General features: G+C 38.7%; 1 long non-coding RNA gene across 1 annotated transcript in view; it reads left to right on the forward strand.

Moving 5' to 3' along the window:
* Positions 1 to 22,592, forward strand: part of LOC131192392 (uncharacterized) — a 102,109-nt gene extending 79,517 nt beyond the window's left edge. Inside the window, exon 3 of the long non-coding RNA XR_009153726.1 lies at positions 22,506 to 22,592. This is a non-coding gene — a long non-coding RNA (uncharacterized LOC131192392). The remainder of the gene's footprint in view (positions 1 to 22,505) is intronic.
* Positions 22,593 to 23,468: the final 876 nt, after the last annotated feature.

The following is a 23,468-nucleotide window of genomic DNA, read 5'->3' on the forward strand; positions in this document are numbered from 1 at the left end:
GCGGTTAACATTAAGTTTAAATCTGTTGGTTGCTCTTGTATTATTGCAATTAAAGCTGAAGTAGTCTTTAACAGGAAGGACATTACAATAGATGATTCTATGAGTTAAACTTAGGTCTTGTCGAGGCGACGAGTTCCAAGTTTTCTAAGCCTAGGATTTCAAGTCTGGTGGGATAAGGTATTTTGTTGTTTTCAGAGGAATGGAGAACTCTTCTTGTAAAATATTTCTGGACTCGCTCAATTGTATTGATGTCAGAGATGTGGTGAGGGTTCCAAACAGGCGAGCTGTATTCTAGAATTGGTCTAGCAAATGTTTTATATGCTCTGGTTAGTAGTGTAGTGTTTTGGAAAAGAAGCTACAGGATTAGGTTTACAACTCTTAGAGCCTTTTTTGCTATGTAGTTACAGTGGGCTTTGACACTTAGATCATTTGACATGAAAACTCCAAGGTCTTTAACGGGGTGGGGGTCATCTGTAAGGTAATGTCCATCAAGTATGTACTTAGTGTTTGGGTTCTTTTTTCCAATATGTAAGACTGAGCATTTGCTGGTTGAGATCTGGAGTTGCCAAGTTTTAGACCAAGTGGTTAGATGATCAAGGTCTTTTTGGATGATAGATGCATTGTCTGTGGTGTTAAATAGTTTGACATCGTCAGCAAAGAGAACACAATTACTTGCGATATGGTCACAAAGATCATTAATGTATAGTATGAAGAGTGTTGGTCCAAGGACGCTGCCTTGAGGAACGCCACTCTTGACAGGAACAGGATTTGATAGAGCATTGCCAATTTTGACCACTTGTTGTCTGTTGGACAGAAATGCAGATATCCATTTGTGAAGGGGTCCTGAAATGCCATAGGATTTTAGTTTTAGGAGAAGTTTATCGTGTACTACTGAGTCAAAAGCTTTGCAGAAGTCTATGTAGATTTCATCTATTGTTTTGCCTTGATCGAGATTTTTAGTCCATATGTTTTTACAATGAAGAAGTTGTAAGTTGCATGATAATTTTTTCCTGAAACCAAATTGTTTATTGGAGAGTAGGTTGTTAGTTTCTAAGTGTGAGGTAATGGATTGGTTGATGATTGATTCCATGACTTTGCAGGTGCAGCACAGAGAGATCGGTCTGTAATTTTCAACTAAGCTGGGGTCTCCTTTTTTGAAGATAGGGATGACTGTGGCTAGTGACCAAAGTTTGGGAAGGGAACTGGTTGTGAAAGCTTTGTCAAAGATTATGCTTAGGGGTTCTGCTATATTAATGGAAAGTTTTTTTAAGAAGTATGCGCATAGTCCATCAGGTCCAATAGATAGTGATGGTTTCAAGTTATGAAGAGCTTTTTCAACATTTTCTTCTGTGAAATCTATATGGGTTAAGTCATCATATTCAATGCTAGTGCGTTTATGGAATGTCGGATATGTGTTATTGCTGTTAACAAAAACTGAGCCAAAGAAACTGTTGAAGAAGTTAGCTTTAACTGTTTCGTCATTGTATTCTTTGTTGTTAGAATCTAGTTGGACTAGAAAACCTCCAGGATCCCTTCCAAATCTACTATTCTGTTATGCCTTGTTTGATGCAGTCCTGCATAATAAAGATTATCCATATTTTAGTAATAAAACACAGGCAGCGCAGAGAGAAAGCAAGCTTCATAATAATGCCCAGGTTATATAATCTTTAATATATTTATTAAATTTACCAGCTGCCCATTTCACTCTGAAATGTGGCTCTGGGAGATATTATATATGGCATTAAGTGGATTTTGTGAAAATACTTATATGAGCTTGTGGGAAAATACAGCATTATTTTTAAGAGAACTAATCCAATAATACGATTGCTTTAGCAAGAATTTCCAGTTTACTAGGTTTGGTTTTTTTGCTGCAGCTTGTCAAATATCCTAACAGTTTGTTGGTTTTCAAAAAAAAATATAATTGCTCAGTCATTAATATTCTTCAGTTCTATTTGTATGAGAGTCACTGTATCCAGCTGGGGAAAGTATCATTTGAATAAATGATTCTCACATCATAAAAGCACTTTGGCATTTTACACAAAGGCAGTTGAGGCATATCTGGGGTACTAACCATATGTAGAACAATGCCATCACATTTTTCTAGTTTGAATTAAGGTTTGTTTAGCTGTCATTTGATGGATTTGTGCTGTTTGCCATATTGAGTGGCTGATTCAATTCATTCGGTCAGCTGGATTATTATTTTTTTGTCACAACAGTATATATAAGCATAAGCATGAAATAACTATATAACATATAAGCATATACATAATGAAAGGAAACAATAGGACAGGAACGGTAGGCACTTTTGTGCTCTTATGCATGCCCCTTATAGTCCTCTTAGGAATAGGGTGAGGTCAATGGTAGACAGTTTTTGGTTGAAGTTTTTGGGATTTTGAGAAGAGATCACAGAGTCAGGTAGTGCGTTCCAAGCGTTAACAACTCTGTTACAAAAGTCATATTTTCTGCAATCAAGATTGAAGTGGTTAACATTAAGTTTGAATCTATTGTTTGCTGTTGTATTATTGTGATTGAAGCTTTAACAGGAAGGACATTGCAATAGATGATTCTGTGTGTTAAACACAGGTCTTGTCAGAGTCGGCGGAGTTCTAAATTTTGTAATCCCAGGATTTAAAGTCTGGTGGTATAAGGTATTTTGTTTTTTTTCAGAGGAGTGGAGAACTCTTCTTGTAAAATATTTCTGGATGTGTTCAATTGTATTAATGTCAGAGATATGATGTGGGTTCCAGACAGGTGAGCTGTATTCAAGAATAGGTCTAGCAAATTTTTTGTATGCTCTGGTTAGTAATGTAGAGTTTTTGGAAAAGAAGCTGCGCAAAATTAGGTTTACAACTCTTAGAGCCTTTTTGCTATGTAGTTGCAATGGGCTTTGGCACTTAGATCATTTGATATGAAAACTCCAAGGTCTTTAACAGGGTGGGGGTCATCTGTAAGGTAATAGCCATCAAGCTTGTACTTAGTGTTTGGGTTCTTTTTTCCAATATGTAAGACTGAGCATTTGCTGGTTGAGATTTGGAGTTGCCAAGTTTTAGACCAATCGGATACAAAGTCAAGGTCTTTTTGAAGGGTAGTAATATTGTTGAGGATGTTAAATAGTTTGACATCGTCAGCAAAGAGAACACAATAACTTGAGATATGGTCACAGAGATCATTTATGTATAGTATGAAGAGCGTTGGTTCAAGAACGCTGCCTTGAGGAACGCCACTTTTGACAGGAACAGGATTTGATAGAGCAGTGCCAATTTTGACCACTTGTCTGTTTGACAGGAAAGCTGTTATCCAATTGTGAAGAGATCCTGAAATGCCGTAGGATTTTAGTTTTAGGAGAAGTTTATCATGTACTACTGAGTCAAAAGCTTTGCAGAAGTCTATGTAGATTGCATCTATTGCTTTGCCTTGATCAAGATTAGTAGTCCATATGTTCAGACGCCACATCCAAACAAACAGCAGATCGTTTCAGAAACAAGTGTCTGAATAGATTTTTTTTTTCATTTTGTCTATCTTTTAAAAGGGCCTAACTTAATCAATCATAGATCCATAGATCCATATGACCTGCTGGTCAGTTTGTCACAGTTTGTCTATAACAGTTCCTCTGAACTGATGCCTAAATAGGGTTTGTGTTTCCAACTACCAGAAGGTCTTTGTTTCACAACAGAAGTGCATGACTGCAATGCCTACCAGGTCTATCAATAAATGATAGCTAATGAAAATAGACAATTAACAATTGATTTCCCATAAAGTTGTCTTAGCATTCATTATTTAGAAATAGATAGCCACTACATAATGAGTTCACAACACTATGGTAGCTAATAGCCACTAGTTGACATTAGTTGGTGCAGCTTCAGTACTTATTATCAAGTTGTTTAGGCATTAAGGATAGAAATGAGGAAGATAGTGAAATCATCAGGTATCATATTTGCATCATGGTGTACAGTTTTATTAGATGAACATTAATAAAGCTATATATAAATCTATAGAGTTAAATGATACACTAAGCTGAGCTTGACTTCTGCACAGTAGTGCTACCCATCATAATGTTAAATCCATTGCTTTAAAAATACAAATTAATTTCTATCAGTGCCTTATATCCAAAGAATTCAGATGTTGCTGAGTTGCAATTTTCAGCAAGCCCAACCAGTGCCGAGGACAATAACAGCTGGATATTTTGTTTATTCCTAAGCAAAAAAGAAGTATCATATTGTTCTCATATTTTCTAAACTGTTGTCTTCCAAATGTGTTGAAGTACAAAGTCTATGTTCCTTTACAGTGTGATTGAAAAGCTGATCCCTAACATCTCCCTGAAGGGCTGGGAAGTGGCTCACCAGGCTAATGTAGCCTGTTATTAACACACAGCTGCCTGCAGTTACAATTACTGCAGGCTGGAGTCCCACCAGGCCCAAGGTTGACTCAGCCTTCCATCCTTTATAAGGTAGGTAAAATGAGGACCCAGATTGTTGTGGGGGGGGCAATAAGTTAACTTTGTATATGAATATACAAATAGGATGAGACTATTGCCTTACACAATGTAAGCCGCCCTGAGTCTTCGGAGAAGGGCAAGATATAAATTCAAATTAAAAAAAAAAGATATTGGCTTGGGGAAAAACTCTACAACAACCAAAATAGTAAAATGTACTATTCTACTAAAACAAGTACAATGTACTCAATTTTTAGCTTTAGACCCCACATTTTGTTCAGGAATTAAGGCATCACATTTCTCCCCATATTGTTCTGAAAGCTGCCCAAAATTACTTTGTAAGATTCTACGGGTGAGACTGTACTCCCCAGTTTAGGTGACTATTTTGAACCTGAAATCTGCTTGGATTGGATCACAGCCCTTGTTCTTCATAACAAGCCCTCAAGTTTGGGCTTTGAAATTTCATATCCAAGCAAGAGTCAAAAAAAAAAAAAGCCAAGCTAATGGACTACCAACCTGATCCAGGATATCAAAGCATCCAAGTTTCTTCTTTATGTCAGAGTTTCTTAACCTTGGTAATTTTGAGATATGGGGACTTCAGCCTAGGGAATTCTGGGAACTGAGTTCCACAAATCTTAAAGTGGTCATGGACAGCTGTGAAAGCTCTTTAGCCCCATTGAAGCAGATGAATCGGCCTGTTTTTTTCCTTCTGCCAGTGCGGCAAAGTGACTCCACTTACAGTAGTCTTACACAACCCCATCTACATTTCTCTTTGTTTAGTTGCCTCTGGTCTGGGTTGCCTGGCAACAGGCCTCTGCAATCTCCTCATAGACAAATGCATTGCTTTCTGTCATAGAGATGTACTAATCTTGTTATTTTATGGGGATAGGTCTCATTTTTCAGCATCTATAAGGTGAGAGAATGGCATAAGAAGGAAAGGCACGATGCCATCCCCTTCTCTCGCTCTTCCTCCTCCTCTCTCATATAGTTCTTCCTCTATAGTTCTTAAAGTAGAAATGAGAACTTTGTTGCAGATGAGATGAATTAAAGCAATGTCATACACACACACACACACACAGCCTGCTTCTTGTTCTGTTCCCCAAATCCAATAATATATCGCTCACAAGGTCATTGTGGAAATGACATAATTGTATATATTGCATAATTTACATCAGGGCTGTCAAATTTGCAGCCTGTGGGCCAGATGCGTCATGTGCTGGCCACGCCCACCCCCGGTTTAGCAAAGGGGAAAAATTTGTGATACATCATGTGACGCTGCCGTGATGCCACAAGTTTAACACCCGTGATTTACAGTATTGGGCAATGATGTCATAACATAAATGACATTGTTGTAGTTTCTATTAGAAAGCTGGAAAAAGAAGCCAAGCAATCAGGTAAATTTTAAAAAAACTTAAATTATGTGTTCTTTTAATGTGTCCTTTCATCAAAAAATCTCTGAATCCCCCTTTTCATAACTATTATCAGAAACATTGTATAATTGAACATACAATTGGTCAGATGGTCTGCTTATCTCTAGCAGGATCCCTTCTAATCACTTAGCAACTTCTCGAATTACCCAGCTATCACTGAGCTGATGTAGGATCTGTCCTCATTATAGTTATAGTTATTTCAGCACTATGATGGATGGCAGATGTTATCAGTCACTAGGAGAAAACCTGCTACTGTCATAGGTAAAATCTGACTCATTTCTTGCCTATGAATTCTAATTTAAATAAATCCCCTGTGTTCCAGCACAGGAGTTCCAATGCAATTATCCGCATGCAAACATATCCAAGACCAAACTATCCAAGGACAACTCTTGAGTTTTTTAACATGCTAGTGTATGAGCAAAGAGATGATGATGACAATAATGATGATGATGAAGAAGAATTTCTTAAAATACTCCACTATTCAAATTGAGGGTGAAGTTTCCAGTAACTTTGGATTAGGAGTAGCTTTTTTTCATTGATGCCTCTTCTTTCAGAAACTTAGCAATGCTAAAGCAGCTCTTGTTTCCCATCTTCTTCTATTCTGTAAGGAAAGGGTGGAGAGCATTGCAGCTAATTCAGTGACTTTGTATTGATACTTCCAAACATTTAAATCCCAAAGGCAAAAGACAAGGATCCAGCATAATAGGATGCTGGAGTGGGAACCATGGGTGGGTTGTCCTGGTGTGTTGAAGGATGTTTTTGAATCATTGTTTTGAGTGGGAACAGAAGGGGAGAGTGCCTGGAGTGTTAGTGTGTATGAGTTTATTGTAGTGGAGTGGGGAGGTGGTTGCTGGATATCCTTATGGTCAGTGGTGGGATTCAGCCAGTTCGCACCACTTCGGGAGAACCAGTTAACTTTCTGAGCAGTTTGGCAAACTGGTTGTTGGAAGAAATCATTAAGGCAAAGAACCAGTTGTTAAATTACTTGAATCCCATCACTGCTTATGGTCCTGAAAACTACTGAAGTTAAAATGTGTAGGGTGTTTGGCTTCCCCTACCAGGAATGATTGGAGAACAATAGGACATTCCTGATCTTGCAGATTTGGAGATCCTGGATTTGGAGATCTGGCTGTCATTGAAGGCATGGAGGCAAGCCAATTACAGGTATCTGGAGATATGGTGAGATACAAGGAGTGAGACATTCCATTCATAGGAAAAGCATAACAGTGTCTTATACTTGTTTTGCATTCAGCTCCTTGATCACTTTAGACATTCAGAGTCTCTTGCTTTCCTTCTAAATGCCAGGTTGCCTGTAATAAGGGCTCCATCATTAATGTTTTAATCAGTGATGAGTGGGCTGACCTGGCATTTATTATCAACACCTGGCTGGCAATAGAAGGGAGGTAGCTTTTTAAAGATATGCCTAACCGGGGTATATATCTGGGGCAGGGCTAGAGGTGTGGTGATTGTCATCCAGGAATCTCTTACAGTTTTCAGAAGCACTGCATCAGAGATCACTGGACGTAAGATTATGTTTAATACATTGGTCTCTGGGAATCCGTTGGAATTGTTACTGTTGTGGAGTCCTTGGAGTTTTCTTCAAGTGTCAAAGAAATAAGCTGCAAGCAAGTTGCAAGCAACCAGCTGCAAACAATTTACAAGCAAACAGTTAAGCTCAGAGGGCATCAAGAACTTTACAGTTCAACCCTGAGTTACATATATCCAGTTTTTGCTGTTGTACCAATCTCACTGCTGCATAGAAATGTCTTTGTTTGAAGTCCTTTACTCCATATCTTGTTGGCAGGGGAATTCAGTAGGCCTATGACCTTCGGGGACTTCAATCTGTCTTCTCTAGGACTGGGATCTCAAGCAGATTGTGAGTTCATGTGACAGCAACCTGATCGAGAATGATGAACCTATCCCAGATCATCCAGAGTCTAACAGAGGACAGTGATCATATACTAGGCCTGATATTTCTCTTAGAGTATTGAATATGTCATCTGAAAATTGGGAACCACTTGAGGTCTCCCTTGTCATGTTTATACCATATCACAATTACCCTGGGATTCTCTAGTGCAGGGAGGCTGGACTCATTAGTCCCGTGCACTCTCACAGAGAGGGACTCCTTAGGGTGCCGTCAGCCAAGCAATGTCGGCTGGCGGCCCCCAGGGGAAGGGCCTTCTCTGTGGGGGCTCCTACCCTATGGAACGAACTTCCCCCTGGACTTCGACAACTTCCTGACCTTCGGACCTTTCGCCGCGAGCTTAAGACCTACCTATTTTCCCGTGCAGGACTGGCATAGAATTTTTAGATTTTATGGGTTTTTAATTTTTAATGAGTTTTTTAGGATTTTAAATGTATTTTAAATTTTGGGCCAAATTTAATAAGTTTTTTAGCTAATGTTTTATCTGTATTGTGTGTATTTGATTGTTGTTTTTATTTGGCTGTTCACCGCCCTGAGTCCTTCGGGAGAAGGGCGGTATACAAATTAAATTATTATTATTATTATTATTATTATTATTATTATTATTATTATTATTATTATTATTATTATTATTATTATTATTATTATTATTATTATTATTATTATTATTATTATTATATTGGTCTGATCCCAGTGATTGATGAACCAGAATGGGTTTCAGCAGGAGATTGAGATGGTTCCCAGTGATCTGTTGCATGGTCCACCCAAACTCTTGGTTACCACTTGGAATAAAGGGTAGCAGAGGCTTTAGATTGGATTACAATATACCCATGCAACCTTTTTCCTTTCAGGGAACCCATCACTCCACCTGGTTTATGGAGGAGTTGGGAGATGGAATAAGAGATTCTAGAGCATTGTTGGCACTTGACAAGGGACAACTCAACTCAAACACAGGTTAAGAGCTGCTATTAAGATCTATTTTGTGGCAGTAAATAGCAAAAACAAAAACAAAACAAAACCAGCACTTCTCCCTCCTTATTTCATCCACAGATAGTTATCCTCTAACCCTGTTTGGGTCACAATAGCCTTCTTGGGTGGGGTTCAGAGAATCTCTTGCAGGGGTATGTGGACAAATGTGTTCAGCATCTCTCAAGCAAAGTCATCATATCAAACATTCTCCATTCCTTTCCCTGCTCCTCTCACCCCATATCCTAAAGTGAGATTAACTCCATCCCTGCTAATGTTCTGGAGGTCCCCAAAACTGGACATCAATTTCATCAGGTGTAATCTTAAGGTGGTTCCATTGCTGTGATTAACATCATTCTGTCTCGGGCCTTGTGTTTTTGTTTTTTATTTATGTTTTAATAATGACTATTATTTTAATTGTTTGTATACCATCCAAAGCCACTCTTTGTGAGATGGGTAGTTATGTAAATTTGACAAATAAATAAATAAACCAAGCTCCTTTTAGCGCCTTCCACTACATTTGCTACAACTTTATCCTTAACTTTGCAATACACAAAGGGGACGGTGGAATTATTCAAAATCTTACTATTGCAATCAATTTACTTAAGAGCCTTAGAGAAATAACCCTCTGCTTCTATCTCACAAGAAAGGAATACAGATAGCTTTGGAAAACTTGTAACTCACAGAAACATACAGCCCCATGGCAGGACATCTTTGGTAGCAAAGCTCTCCTACGTCTGCTACTGAATGTTTCCTCCTTGGTAACATTTTTTTCCAAGCCTCTGCAGAAACCATCTGATATGCAGCGAGGGTTGAAGGAAAATGAAGAGTAAATCTGCTGTGTCTGGTTTCCAAATTAGACAGATCTGGCTTGATCCCCAGAGCAGAAGCTCTTAACTCTCATTATTTAGTAAAGCATAAATGGATTGTATATTTTGTTTGTCTTTTCATTCATTGGAACTGAATAACATCTGATGAAAATTAGAACACTGTAAAAAGAGAAGAGGCCTGCCAAATTTCATAGAGGCTAGTATGAAAGAGGTGAGGTGGCGCAGTGGTTAGAGTGCCGTACTGCAGGCTACTTCTGCTGACCAACGGTTGCCAGCAGTTTGGCAGTTCGAATCTCACCAGGCTCAAGGTTGACTCAGCCTTCTATCCTTCCTAGGTGGGTAAAATGAGGACCCAGATTGTTGGGGGCAAGATGCTGACTCTGTAAACCACTTAGAGAGGGCTGGAAAGCACTGTGAAGCGGTATATAAGTCTAAGTGCTATTGGTATTGCTATGAAGGAGTTTAAGATAAAATTTATTTTTTTCAAAGGGCATCCAGAACTGAAAAATCACTTTGTGGAGAGGACAAATTGTAACAAATTTCAAAGAGCATATATGTATGTGTATAGAAAAGATAAGGATATATAATAAAATTGTCCGTTCACCAATATAGTGCTGAAGTGAAATCTAGAAGAATCATTCCCCATGGCTTTCTATCAGGGGAAAAAATTCCTGTTAACCTAGATTTTTTTTTATTGCCTATGAAGAAGACAATGGCAAATCACTTCTGAAAATCATGTCCGTTATGTAGGGACTCATTCTGGGAGTCATAAGAGTCAAATAAACAAAAACTATGTCTTTTCTATTACCTGACATAGTTATTCTAACAGTTCACAAAACATCACATGCAACCGAAATGATTGGGTAATATTATGGTGTAGCAAACAGTTTAATGATTTCTCTTTCTTGAAAGCTCTCCTCAGCCCTTTTAAGTTGCTGTGATTGGGACAACCATTTGCCCAGGCAGATCCATTAATCCAAAAATCTTTCTCATTTCTCTTCTCAACCTGGCAGTTTACATAAACAACAAATTCTCCCTCTCCTTTTTTTTGACAGCTGCTGTATGTAGCGTTTTCATTTATACCTCATCAAAGCTAAGCAAATAGGAATGAACGGTTTTTCAATCAGAACAAAGTGACTTAGACACATTCAAGTAGAAATACAAGTCATCTAATCTATGTATGTTTTGGGCTTTGCCTAGTTTTACTGCCACTATCATTGATGTGGCGAGTACCATTGCCACAACCTGCTTTAGGAATGCTTTTTATTACCGTGAGATACCAGCCAACATTTCTATCCTTGCTGCAGAGAATGGGAAGACAGCTGCTAGATGTGCTGGTGTCTCTGTAACATATTGCCTAATCCTGGAAGCCAAATTTTCTGTTGGAAGACTCAATCTTAATGGATGAAACAACAGGCAATAATTTGGCTGGCAAAAGCAAAGTTTAAGCAACCTGAGAAATAAATTGTTTCTCTATCAAAGGATGAAAGGGAACAGGGGTTGTTGAAGGAAAGGTAGATGAATCTTTAACAATAATTCGGAATAGAATAGAATAGAATAGAATAGAATAGAATAGAATAGAATAGAATAGAATAGAATAGAATAGAATAGAATAGCTTTGTCTCTTTGAATGTACACTAATCGGCATACATTAAAACGAAATTTTGTTTCATACATTATTTTATTGAGGAGAGTGACAATGTCAGGCAGCATGCTTTATTCTTTTCATAATTGTTATTCCTTTTTGCAGCTTCTGTACTGCTATTTTTAATGCCTTTGATTAAATTTAAGTTTTGCAAATGCAAAACACAAATAAGGAGGAGGAGAACAACAACAACAGGGTATTGTCTTTTTTTATGTGTAACATTTGGGTCTGATTGTGCTAGTCTTTGGCATGTGGCCCTTGATAGTCACCCAATGTAAGAAAGATCTTCAGTCTTCAAAAGTTTGAACATATTGCTGGTTTACAAGATTGCTGCAGGAGAGATTAGTGAAACATTTTGATGAGCCTCCAAATAGTAAGTAAGTACAATAGCTGCTGGAGAGATTACAGCTTAAATTCATACTTCTTACAGTGAGATAAATCACAACATCTACTCATTCTGGCAAAAAAAAATTGTGTCCTGGTGAAACTGCTTCACAGTTAACATACAAATTACAATAACAGATTAAATAAAATGTGCCCTTCTTTCACCTTGTATTTAATTTGCTGGAAAATAACTTGGTGCTTCTCATCTGCAGTGCCGACTTTTATTCCATACGAGCTTATATTTTCCCAATATTAATAGCATTTGTTTATTCATTTATTTCTGAATGTCCAGATGATGTTCCTCCCTACCTATTTCACTGCTGAGTTTTCTTTGTAACAGGAATGTTTTTGAAGTACTTTTTTTTTCTTCAAATTGCTCTTGGGGATGACATTATCCTGGCATATGCATCTGATTTCACCTGGCTTGAAGAGTGATTAGTGATGGGATAGACCCTGTTTTTTGACATTACCTCTCCATGATTAAAAGATAGTTTTCCATGATGAAATATTGTATTTTGTTTTGTCTACTATATTATGTTTTGTTATCTTCATGTCCTACTTTCATCAGCAATCTAAGTCATATTTTATTAAGCTGAAAAACTGGCTTTGCCAATTATAAGGAGATAAACCTCTCTGCCAAAGAATTGGGGAAGCTCTGCCATTCATGAATCAGAGATTATTATTATGAGATTCCCATCCAGGATTATATGCAACCACCTCAAGCTACCTCATTTTTCAGTCCTCACAATCTGCTTTAGCTAGAGGGCCATTCTAACAGTACCTTTTGTGAAAGTATGTGGCACCATATCCTGCTTTGAAAAGACATATAAAGCCTGTAAATTATTTCTGAGGTGGCCTTTCCTGTCTCATGGTCTTAAATCCATCATCTACCACCCTCACCACCCACAAAATTAAGTGTGGTCAATTCAAGAAAGGTTGATCCATTTTAAACAACATGGAACAAATATTGTCACTGCTGTTTTCCATTGTTGCTTGCTTGAAACAATTGCTTGCTAATTGCATCACACTGGTGTCATAAAATTTGTCACGTCCTGGGATTTGTCAGAAATCCTGCTGTAAGAAAAGGGTTCTTATAGTTCTGTCATATGTAAAAATTGGGATGGGGGGAGCTGAGAGAAATCTCCCTCCTCACTCATACAGCAGCAATAACCCTGCCAGCAGCAGCTTTTAAAAAAAAATCTGAGAAGGGATAAATTAAAAAAAAGTAGCAGTAGCAACTGCAGCAAGACTGGTGAAAATTTCCAAATAGCTAATTGCAACAAGTCTAGTTCAGGGAAGAACAGTGCCAGTATCATAGTTATAACTTTAGAGGTGCCTATCATGCAGGGTTTGCATCCTCACAATGTGCATCTATATTATGTTGGTCTATAACTGCAATAAATATTGAATGAGTGAATGATTGAGTGGTTGATCGATATTTCATGAACAGCAGCCCATTGCATTGTATTCCCAGTTTTAGTATGATGAGCATAATTGCAGTCCTATGCATAGTTACATCTATGACCTACTGAGTTCATTGAAGCTTTAACAAAGATGTTTAGCCAACTGAAATGCAGTAAATAAGAACCATTATCTGAACTGCAGGAGAGGAAACGAGGAGGGTGGATGAGAAGCACTACTGACTACCAGCACTGGCTGTCCAAAGTGTCTAATGTCCATTGAGACAAATGAGAGATGTGTTTGCCTCCATTTGCTAATATAATCATCAGTCATACCCAATAAAGCCAATGAACAGAATAACTGGATATCATTCTCTGCATATCTGTTGCCTCATGGTCAATGCTGTAGCTATGTACATCAGGATGTTTCTCCCAGTGTTGATTTTCCAAGGGAAGTCCCTTTTGTTTAGCCATTTTTAGCAACAACCAAAATCAAGGTTAGAGTTTTATTCTTTTGGGACCTTATGAATGCTTAATTTTCCCTGGTGAAAAGAATTTGTAATGTAAGCATTGCCTTGAATTGAGCTAAGTCACTAGCGTAGCAAATTCAATATTATTGTCATTGATTGGAAGTAGGCTAGATCAGTTTCCAGTCTATTTACTTGGAAAGCCAAGGCATGCTAACAGTGGATATGACATTTCAATCATTTGGCCTGCCATTGGAATGATAAAGGTTTCATCTAAATTTGAAGGTTTCTTTTTCTTCAAATTAAAATCAATAGAATTTCATTTTTCCCCCATAGTATTTTAAACCATACCATGGCATCAGGCTATTTTTTTTTAAAAAAAATGGCTCAAATGTGTCTGGCTTTTGATTTCAGCAATTACTGCATTGACACCTGTAAATGCGCACTTTGTTGTGAGTATTTCCTGCCTTCCAACCTATTTTGTATCCTCAGACAAACTAAACCTGTTAATCATTATGTCTTTCCTGCTGTGGCTGTCACAGAATTAACAGGCTTGTATCAAAGCACAACATAATGCACTATTCAGCCCTCACTCCAGTTCCATAAATTAATGTGTATACGTGTATATATACATACACCCACCCACACACATGCATGCATGCATGTAGGTATGTTCTAGAGCAGTGGTCACCAAGTGGTGGTCCGTGGACCACTGGTGGTCCGTGAGAAAATTTTGGTGGTCCCCAGAAAAATTATTTGCATTTTTTTATATTGCACTAAATCAGGGGTCTTGAAACTATGGCCCCTGGGACAGATACATGCAATGAACGTTTGTGTTGCTGCAGAGAGTCTCCCCCTTCGGGGTCTTTTTGTGTAACCGGAGGGGGGTAGAAATTCCAACTTGGGGTCTGCTTCAGTCTCCTGGTGCGGGGCTTTGGGCGAAGGCTGGAGGGAAGCGCCGCTGGTGGCAAAGAGCCAGAGGACCTTGTTCCAGTGGGACTGCATCATGGCCTGGAACTGGCTGACCATCTCAGTCCGCTGAGCCTCCAGGTGCCAGTACCTGGCCTTGCACTCCTGCAGGTCTTCCCTCTGCTTGGAAACTCTCTGCTTGTAGTCCTCAGTGAGGTGCTTCTGCTGAGCCTCCTTCTCAGTCAGATCCAATTTGAACTGAGTTGTTTTGCCAACTCTTTCTTGTGGTGGCTGCTTAGCTCCAGCAACTGCTTCCTGTTGGGGCCCTAAGGAGCCCAGGCGGGCAGGTGAGGAGTGGCGAGTAGACGCTGGCAAGGTGCCCCTCGATGTGAATGACATTGAGTTGGCCACGCCCACTCAGTCACATGACCACCTTGCCACACCCACCCAGCTGGTCATTAGGCAGATCATATTAGTGGTCCGTGGGATTTACAATTATGAATTTAGTGGTCCCTGAGATCCGAAATATTGGTGACCCCTGTTCTAGAGGAGAGTTACCAACTCTCCAATATTTCAAACTTGCCTCAAGCATAAAACTTCACACCTGTTTTTTGAAATTTGAACTGATGAAGAAATCTGATATACAAATTACTTTTTCATTGGATGTCTCACAGTTCAGAAAAATGCCATACACTGATGAAATCTCTTTCTCCGCTTCTTTAGAATGTTACCCTTGGAAGAAAGTAAAACCTGAATAGCTGATATTGGTTTAGAACTCTTAATTGCTTCTCCTTTTTCTGAGCTAATTCTATCATAACAAAGAAATGTTTTTATGAATGCCATATCTTCTTATACCAGGCAACAATAAGCATTAATGTCTACTCAAAAGTAACATCTGACAGCAAGCATATGAAAGAATGTGGAAATGCACCGCCAAAATAGTTACACATTTCAGACTCAATTCAGTCAGTGTTAAAAGAAGTCCAGTGGAAATCAATGGAACAGGTGCAGAGCTGTGTGCTTATATTTTGTGGGTTTATTGTAATCAAGCGTGAATTTGTTTTCTCTGCATTATAACCACATTCTCCAGAGAGAATGGCTCTTACGGTTGCTTAGCTGATGCAGTACAGAAAAGTAACTATAGAGACTTCCCAGTCAATTTTCATTCTTCGCTTCTCAGATGTGAAGTTCACAGAATACTCATGCAATATTTGTACAAACCTCAGCCTTAGTCTTTGGGCAGATTATGTCTCCAATTGATGTATTTTGCCTTATCCTGATTACAGTTTTTATCTGCCTGTAACATCTATGGTGTTTTTCGCTATCATTTTTCAAAAGGGGTTTTCAAAAGTAGAGATTTGTGGCAGCAAAATTAGTACTGGAAATTACCATTCACTTTTAAGTAGAACAAACAATTTGTCATCTCCCATTTTAAATCACCCGTTTCAGCTTATTATCAATTTAAAGAGTAATATTTCACACGAGGAAATGACCTCTCCTCTCCTTGATATTTTAGTCTTTGTAGAGGAACGTATCTGTGTTTTTATCCTGCCATTATCCGGTTGCATTTAGATTTTACATTTCTGTATGTTTTATAGGCATACAAAGTTACACTTCATATCCTGGTCCTTTTATGAAGCTGGGGTGACATAGGCTAATCAAAGAACTAAGGAATTCAACATTCCTTTTTTCACTATATTAGAGAGAAATGCCTTGAAGGCTCCTTCCACTAGCAGCAGAAAGAAAACTTTCTCCCTCTGGTATCCATCAGAGATCTTATATCTCCTCCTGTATGTTATAGCCAGCAAGGCCTAGAGGACATCAGACGAAGGGAAAAGGGCTTAGAAATTTGATTAGGACTGAGGAGATTCAGATTTAAATCCATAAGCAACCAGAAGGATCGCTGTAAGAACAATTGGTATTCCCCAGCCTAATTTCTCACAGGCTTATGGAAATATGTACCTTTTTGGAAGGTCACATATGGGTTTTTTTTAGCTCCTGAGAAGAAAGGCAGAATAAAAATGTAACTAAATGAAAAGAGGAAGTTAAATTGCCTGAGACTTTTCAGGAATGGATGCCAGACATATAAAAGCACTTGCCTATGTTCTCAGAAATGAAAAATTATGTACAAATAAACAAGAACATTTTTGTTTAATTTTTTTAATAATCCTGATGTTAGTAAAACATCATATTTTGTTTTCAGGTTTTTTTGGGGTGTGTGTGGATAGAGGAATCAGGAAACTAATATTCTTGTAAAACTTGTCAAACATAGTAACTATACATTTAAAAGTGATAAACCATGAATCCTTCTAACCATGAATCCTTCTAACTAAACAGGAATCCTGGTGATTTCATGAACACATCCATGCAGTTTATCTGGCAACATTACAGAAATGGCTTGCAATTGCTTTCCTCTAGAACAGTGATGGCTAACCTTTTCCGAACAGAGTGCCCAAAGAGCACGCACATGTGTGAATGTGTGTGTGCACGCCAGAACCCCCAAAGTGCAATGTGCACTCGCCCCATGCATCTGCATGCAGCCACCCGCACACATGGGCACCTCTACACATGTGCACACAACCCTCGCACACACCCTGCCACAACCATGCATGTACTACCCCCCACACGCGCCCCGTGTATGTGCACATGACCCCCACTTGTGCTCTGTCCCCCACACATGTGCATGTGACCCCCTCACATGTGCCCTGCCCCCTGCGCATGAATGGCAGAGACCCGATGACCAGATGGCCGGTGGGAGGTGCTCGCACATACGTGGCAGAGCTGAACTGGGGCGACAGCTCGCATGTCCACAGAGAGGGCACTGCATGCCACCTGTGACATGTGTGCCATAGGTTCACCATCACGGCTCTAGAATGTTTTACAATTTCCCCAATTTTTCCTACAGTCCTGGAAATCCCTGGATTCTCCCACCCAGGTATTAAGTGTTTAGGTTCTGAGCTAAGACAATATTTTTGTCACCTGCAGAGGCAAAGAGAGTTGAAGAAATATTTCTTGTTAGAAAAGACCCACAATGAGAAAATTTCTTTACACTTCCCAAAATGTCTACATGTGAATGGATTGTTACCGTTTGCCTCCCACCGACCCATACGCTCTCACAGAGAGGGCCTTCTCAGGGTGCCGTCCGCCAAACAATGTCGGCTGGCAGCCCCCAGGGGCAGGGCCTTCTCTGTGGGAGCTCCCACGCTCTGGAACGAGCTTCCCCCTGGTTTACGTCAAGTGCCTGATCTTTGGACCTTTCGCCGTGAGCTGAAAACGCACCTATTTATTCAAGCGGGATTGGCCTAAAATTTTATTGGGGTTATTTATATTTTAATATTTTAAATCATTTTAAATTTGGCCACCTTATAATATGTTTGTTTTAATTTCTTTTAATATTTATACTGTGATTTTTTACTTGGCTGTACACCACCCTGAGTCCTTCGGGAGAAGGGCGGTATAAAAGTTGAATAAAATAAAAAATAAAATAATAAAATTGTATAATTCAATGGTCTTTCAAAAGTTCCAGAAGTAACTGATGGTTTCATTTTTAGGGGTGACAAGTGGTCCTTATTAGAAACCACTTCTCTTAAGTTCATCCTTGTAACATCTGCTCAGTTAACACATTTCATGTTCAATAGCTATCAAACCAAAGTGTCAGCCATTTATTCGTTCACTTACATTTTGGGTGAGTTACCCAACTTGATTGTGTAACTCATAGATATTTTAAAAATGGAAGATTAGCAATGGTTTCTATATATCAACAGTTGTACCTTGCACAAACGTTGATTGGTTCTATTGGACTGAAAGGCCAGTGTGATGGAAAAGGAATTATTGTTATTAGAGCTGACAAATGGATAATCAGCTGTAGTTGGAAGCGTGGCAGGTAACATTTAACCAACCATCACAGCGCAAAGGAACAATGACCTCTTATTTTTCTTCTAGCAGGAATAATTACCTAATTCCGCTTCACTAACTTGGTTCCTATCAACTACACATTGCTTTCACTTGACAGAGAAGAAACAGCCTAACTCTGTTTCATCAAATGAAATGAAATGGAGAGAGACAAATGAATATAGAATGAATCCCTTCTTCACATATTTGCCATGCCTTCTAAAAATGTAGACCATATAAATATGTTGCAAAGGTGAACAGATCTCTTTACAATAGTGTTAATAAGCTAAAAATACTACATAGACTTGCTTTTGACTTGGGTTTCAATTTAGGGTTCAAAAACATGTGGATTTGGTACTACTGAAAACAGTATCTTACTAAATGATATTTGAGCCACCTGAACCTGAGTACTATTGCTGTTTGAGAGTCATCTAAATGGCATAAATAGTGAGCAAGTTCTGGCTTTGCAAAACTTCTGTTGCAAATTTCAAGATGAAAATGGCAGTCTGAACTCATGAATTACTGCCATTGCAGGTATTCAATTATTCCAAATCTTGTGAAAAGGAATAATAACTGCTCTCTTCTTCTGAAAATACCAGCTGAGGCATAATTTATGCCATGGACAAAGCCTTCAGAGATCTTTCCTATGCTGGCTATGAATTTTTATTACGGCACAAGATAAAATGTGAATTAAGTCAACTCGTTCATTATTTCACAATAACAGTATTCTCAAGATTTAATATTACCTACATCTATTGGAATCTCACAAGAGTTATTCTTAGGCAAATTAGGGCACTCTCAGTATTTGTGTGTGTGTGTGTGTGTGTGTGTGTGCACGCCTTCTCATCCCACTTCTATGAGACAACAGGGATTTAATCAAGCCTTAAAGAAATTAGAAAGAATGTGTTAAACCTACTTAATGGCATCTTTTTTTGCAACAAGAAAAATAAATAGTGTGAAAGTCCTTTTAGATTCAAAGACTAAAAGTCTGTGGAAATGACATAATCAAGTGGCAACTCATCTACATTTTAAATGAATGTACTGTGCTTTGGGGTAAGTTGAGCATTAATAATGATATTCCGTAAAACACAACATTTCTTTCTAGGCAAACAAAGGGGCAGATAAACATTTCAGATATCCAAGATTTATGAAAATAGATGAAAGCAGGACTTCATTTCCATGGGAGCAAAAAGAATAGTGGAAGGTTGCAGTCAGGTTGCTTATGAAGCCAGGATTTCCCAGGATAGAACTACAGCTTATTTCTCTTTTTAGAAGAGACCCATTTGATAATACTGGTAAAAAAATAAATATACTGATAAAGCCCCAGTAACGTCTAACACCATTTAGAAGAACAGGTTATACAAGCACCAAGCAGACCAATGTGTTACAAGAAAATTGTATTTTTCACTCTATGCAATCAGGTGTTTAAATGGAATCATTTTGAAATGAATGGATTTTCATGCATGAAGAATTCATCATCACTCTGTAGGATAAAATAGTATAGAATCCGTGAGAACATATCCCTCAAGTAGTGGGAAGAGGCAACATATCGGTCAAAAATACAAAATGCAAGGAGGCCAGGGGGCATTTTAAATGCTAAAGAAAATGAAAACAATGACCCTTTTATCTTGAAAAAGATAAGTACAATCTTCCCACAGATGCACAAATATTAGTCTTGGTGCTGATGTGCATTCTCTTGTAGATCCTTTGGAAGCAAAATGGCTAAATTCATTTCTGGTGGGTTCCATGCAAAAAACCTTGGGGGAATCTCCTTCCCTACCATTTTCCTGGTGGAATTCCTCTCCATAACCTCTTTTCTCTTTTTTTTAAAAACTGCCATGTTTAGCTGCAGATAGCATGTCGGTGAAAATAATGATTCTGTATGGAGTACATAATGGGAACTGAAATGATTCATTCTCTGAATGAAATGGTGAACTCAACAATCTGGAGAACCAAGAGATGGCAGAGAAAAGCTGTCATCCTTATTATATCTTTTTGCTGCTATTGCCTAGATCTTTGCTACACAGATCTGATAGTCTAAAATAATTATTCTTACTTTTGTTGTTGTTAGTTGCAAAGTCATGTCCAACCCATCGCGACCCCATGGATAGCATTCCTCCAGACTTTCCTGTCCTCTACCATCCTCTCCATTTAAGCTCACACCTACTGCTTCAGTGACTCCATCCAGCCACCTCATTCTTTGTCGTCCCTTTCTTCTTTTGCCCTCAATCTTTCCCAGCATTAGGCTCTTCTCCAGTGAGTCCTTCCTTCTCATTAGGTGCCAAAGTATTTGAGTTTCATCTTCAGGATCTGGCCTTCCAAAGAGCAGTCAGGGTTGATCTCTTCTAGGACTGACCGGTTTCATCACCTTACATTCCAAGGGACTCGCAGGAGTCTTCTCCAGCACCATAGTTCAAAGGCTTCAATTCATTGGTGCTCAGCCTTTCTTATGGTCCAACTTTCACAGCCATACATTGCAACTGGGAAAACCATAGCCTTGACTATACACACTTTTGTTGGCAGGGTGATGTCTCTGCTTTTTAGTAAGCTATCTAGATTTGCCATAGCTTTCCTCCCCAGGATCAAGCGTCTTTTAATTTCTTGGCTGCAATCCCCATTTGCAGTGATCTTGGAGCCCAGGAAAATAAAATCTGTCACTACCTCCATTTCTTCCCCATCTATTTGCCAGGAATTGAGAGGACTGGATGCCATGATCTTAGTTTTCTTAATGTTGAATTTCAAGCCAACTTTTGCACTCTCCTTCTTCACCCGCATCAAGAGGCTCTTTAGTTCCTCTTCACTTTCTGCCATTCTTACTTTATGATTATCAAATCCAGTTGTCTAACACTGGAAATCTGTAAGAAGATGTTGGATAATCATTGTCTGAAGTGGTGTAGAGTTAGAAGATTTTTTTTTAAAAAAAGCCAATCTTCAATTTTAAACCTATATACTTATAATAATAATAATATCAGAGTTGGAAGGTACCTTGGAGGTCTTCTAGTCCAACCCCCTGCCCAGGCAGGAAAACTTACACCACTTCAATGATTATCCAACATCTTCTTACAGATTTCCAGTGTTGGAGCATTCACAACTTCTGCAGGCAAGTTTTTCCACTCATGAATTGTTCTGACTGTCAGGAAATTTCTCCTTAGTTCTAAGTTGCTTCTTTCCTTGTTTAGTTTCCACCCATTGCTTCTTGTTCTATCCTCAGGTGCTTTGGAGAATAGTTTGACTCCCTCTTCTATGTGGCAGCCCCTGAGATATTGGAACACTGCTATCATGTCACCCCTAGTCCTTCTTTTCACTAAACTAGGCATACCCAGTTCCTGCAACCGTTCTTCATATGTTTTAGCCTCCAGTCCCCTAATCATCTTTGTTGCTCTTCTCTGCACTCTTTCTAGAGTCTCAACATCTTTTTTACATCGTGGTGACCAAAATTGAATGTAATATTCCAAGTGTGGCCTTACCAAGGCATTATAAAGTGGTATTAACACTTCATGTGATCTTAATTCTATCCCTCTGTTTATGCATACTTATACAAATAAAATCCTGAGAATGAGGAGAAATGAAGAAAATTGCCAGGGGCTTTAACAGCAATTTGATCTCAGTTGCTCTTTTCCTTCTGTGTTTGGATCTCGCATAGCTTATAACATCATAGAAATGGAGAATTAATGGGAAGTTAGCATACAGAAGGACGAGAACCATGTCATTAAGCATGAAGATGAGAAGATGAATGGTTTAACAAAAAGTTATAGAAGACAATTTACTTATACAACTTCCTGTCATTATGCATGAAGATGAGAAGATGAATGGTTTAACAAAGAGTTATAGAAGACAATTTACTTATACAACTTCCATTTTATTTATTTATTCATTGATTCAGATTTCTACACTGTCCATCTCACAAGTCTTACATGGACATGTCTCTTATCCATTACTTCCTCTATTCTTCTCAGCAATTTGTTAACGTTAGCTCCTCCTTATGACCTTTGAAGAGCCAGAAGTCCCCGACTAGTGATTTTTGCCTTCACCCCCATGCATGGAGAGGGCAATAGTTTCTGCAGAATCAAAAATTTCTGCTGTAATTGGGTAGTGGAAACCTTACTAATTGGTCATTTAATGAGTATCTCAGCTAATTGTGCAGCTCTGTGTTTATTTTAAATAGAGGAACAAAAGGTTTTCAAATATAATCTGGACATCACTGATTAAATGGCATCTCCTTTCCAGATCCATCTATCTACATTTGGACAATGTAACATCACCACAACGGAACTGATCGGCTTCATTCAGAAGCAGAAGGAAAATGCCAGAGGCATTGCTGGGAGGCTCAGGCATCTACTGAAAGAAGCAACTTGAACCCCCTTGTGCGTTCCCAGCATTGGTGAGCTGAATGCTGAACAGGAGTCTTGTTGACACAGGAGAGCAGCAACAAATGTACAAGCTGAAGCAAGGCCTACGGCAAAGAACCTCTTTCTGAAGAAACATGGCCAAGGCAGAGACAGGATTGTGTTAAACACAAGCTGAAGGCATAAGGCAAATAGGGAAATAAATCACCCTTGCTACAATTCTAGCCACGGCGCTTGCTTTCTCAGTTGTTGCAAAAGAAATGGTTTTCCTCTAGACTGTGGAATAGAAATAGATACTGATGTAAATAACTTGGGAGGTGGTTGGATAAGCCTAAGAAATTCTGAATTGACCTTTGAGAAGCTGCTGGCGATGCTTTTATTTCAGCTGCCCATATTCCCAGCAGCATAAACACCTTTATCCAGCTTAATGAGCCAGTACATATGGTTGGTAAATCCTGTTGGGTTTAAGATTCACAGTTCTCTCGGCCTGGAGTATTTGCTCGAAGACCTTGAAACTCCATCACTAGCTTTTTTTTAAAAAAAAAAACTTGGAAAGAATGGATGTTTTTTTTGGTGAATTCACTGACCAGTAATGTAAAGCAACCAGCAAGGTCCTGATAAAAGAGCCAGTGTGTTTGGTACATGAGGGCTTATTAAAGGTGTCATGAGGTTATTTAAAAAAGAAGAAGAAGAAGAAGAAGAAGAAGAAGAAGAAGAAGAAGAAGAAGAAGAAGAAGAAGAAGAAGAAGAAGAAGGAGAAGGAGAAGGAGAAGGAGAAGGAGAAGGAGAAGGAGAAGAAGAAGAAGAAGAAGAAGAAGAAGAAGAAGAAGAAGAAGAAGAAGAA

The sequence above is a fragment of the Ahaetulla prasina genome, chromosome 2 (genome assembly GCF_028640845.1).
Source record: "Ahaetulla prasina isolate Xishuangbanna chromosome 2, ASM2864084v1, whole genome shotgun sequence".
NCBI lineage: Eukaryota > Metazoa > Chordata > Lepidosauria > Squamata > Colubridae > Ahaetulla > Ahaetulla prasina.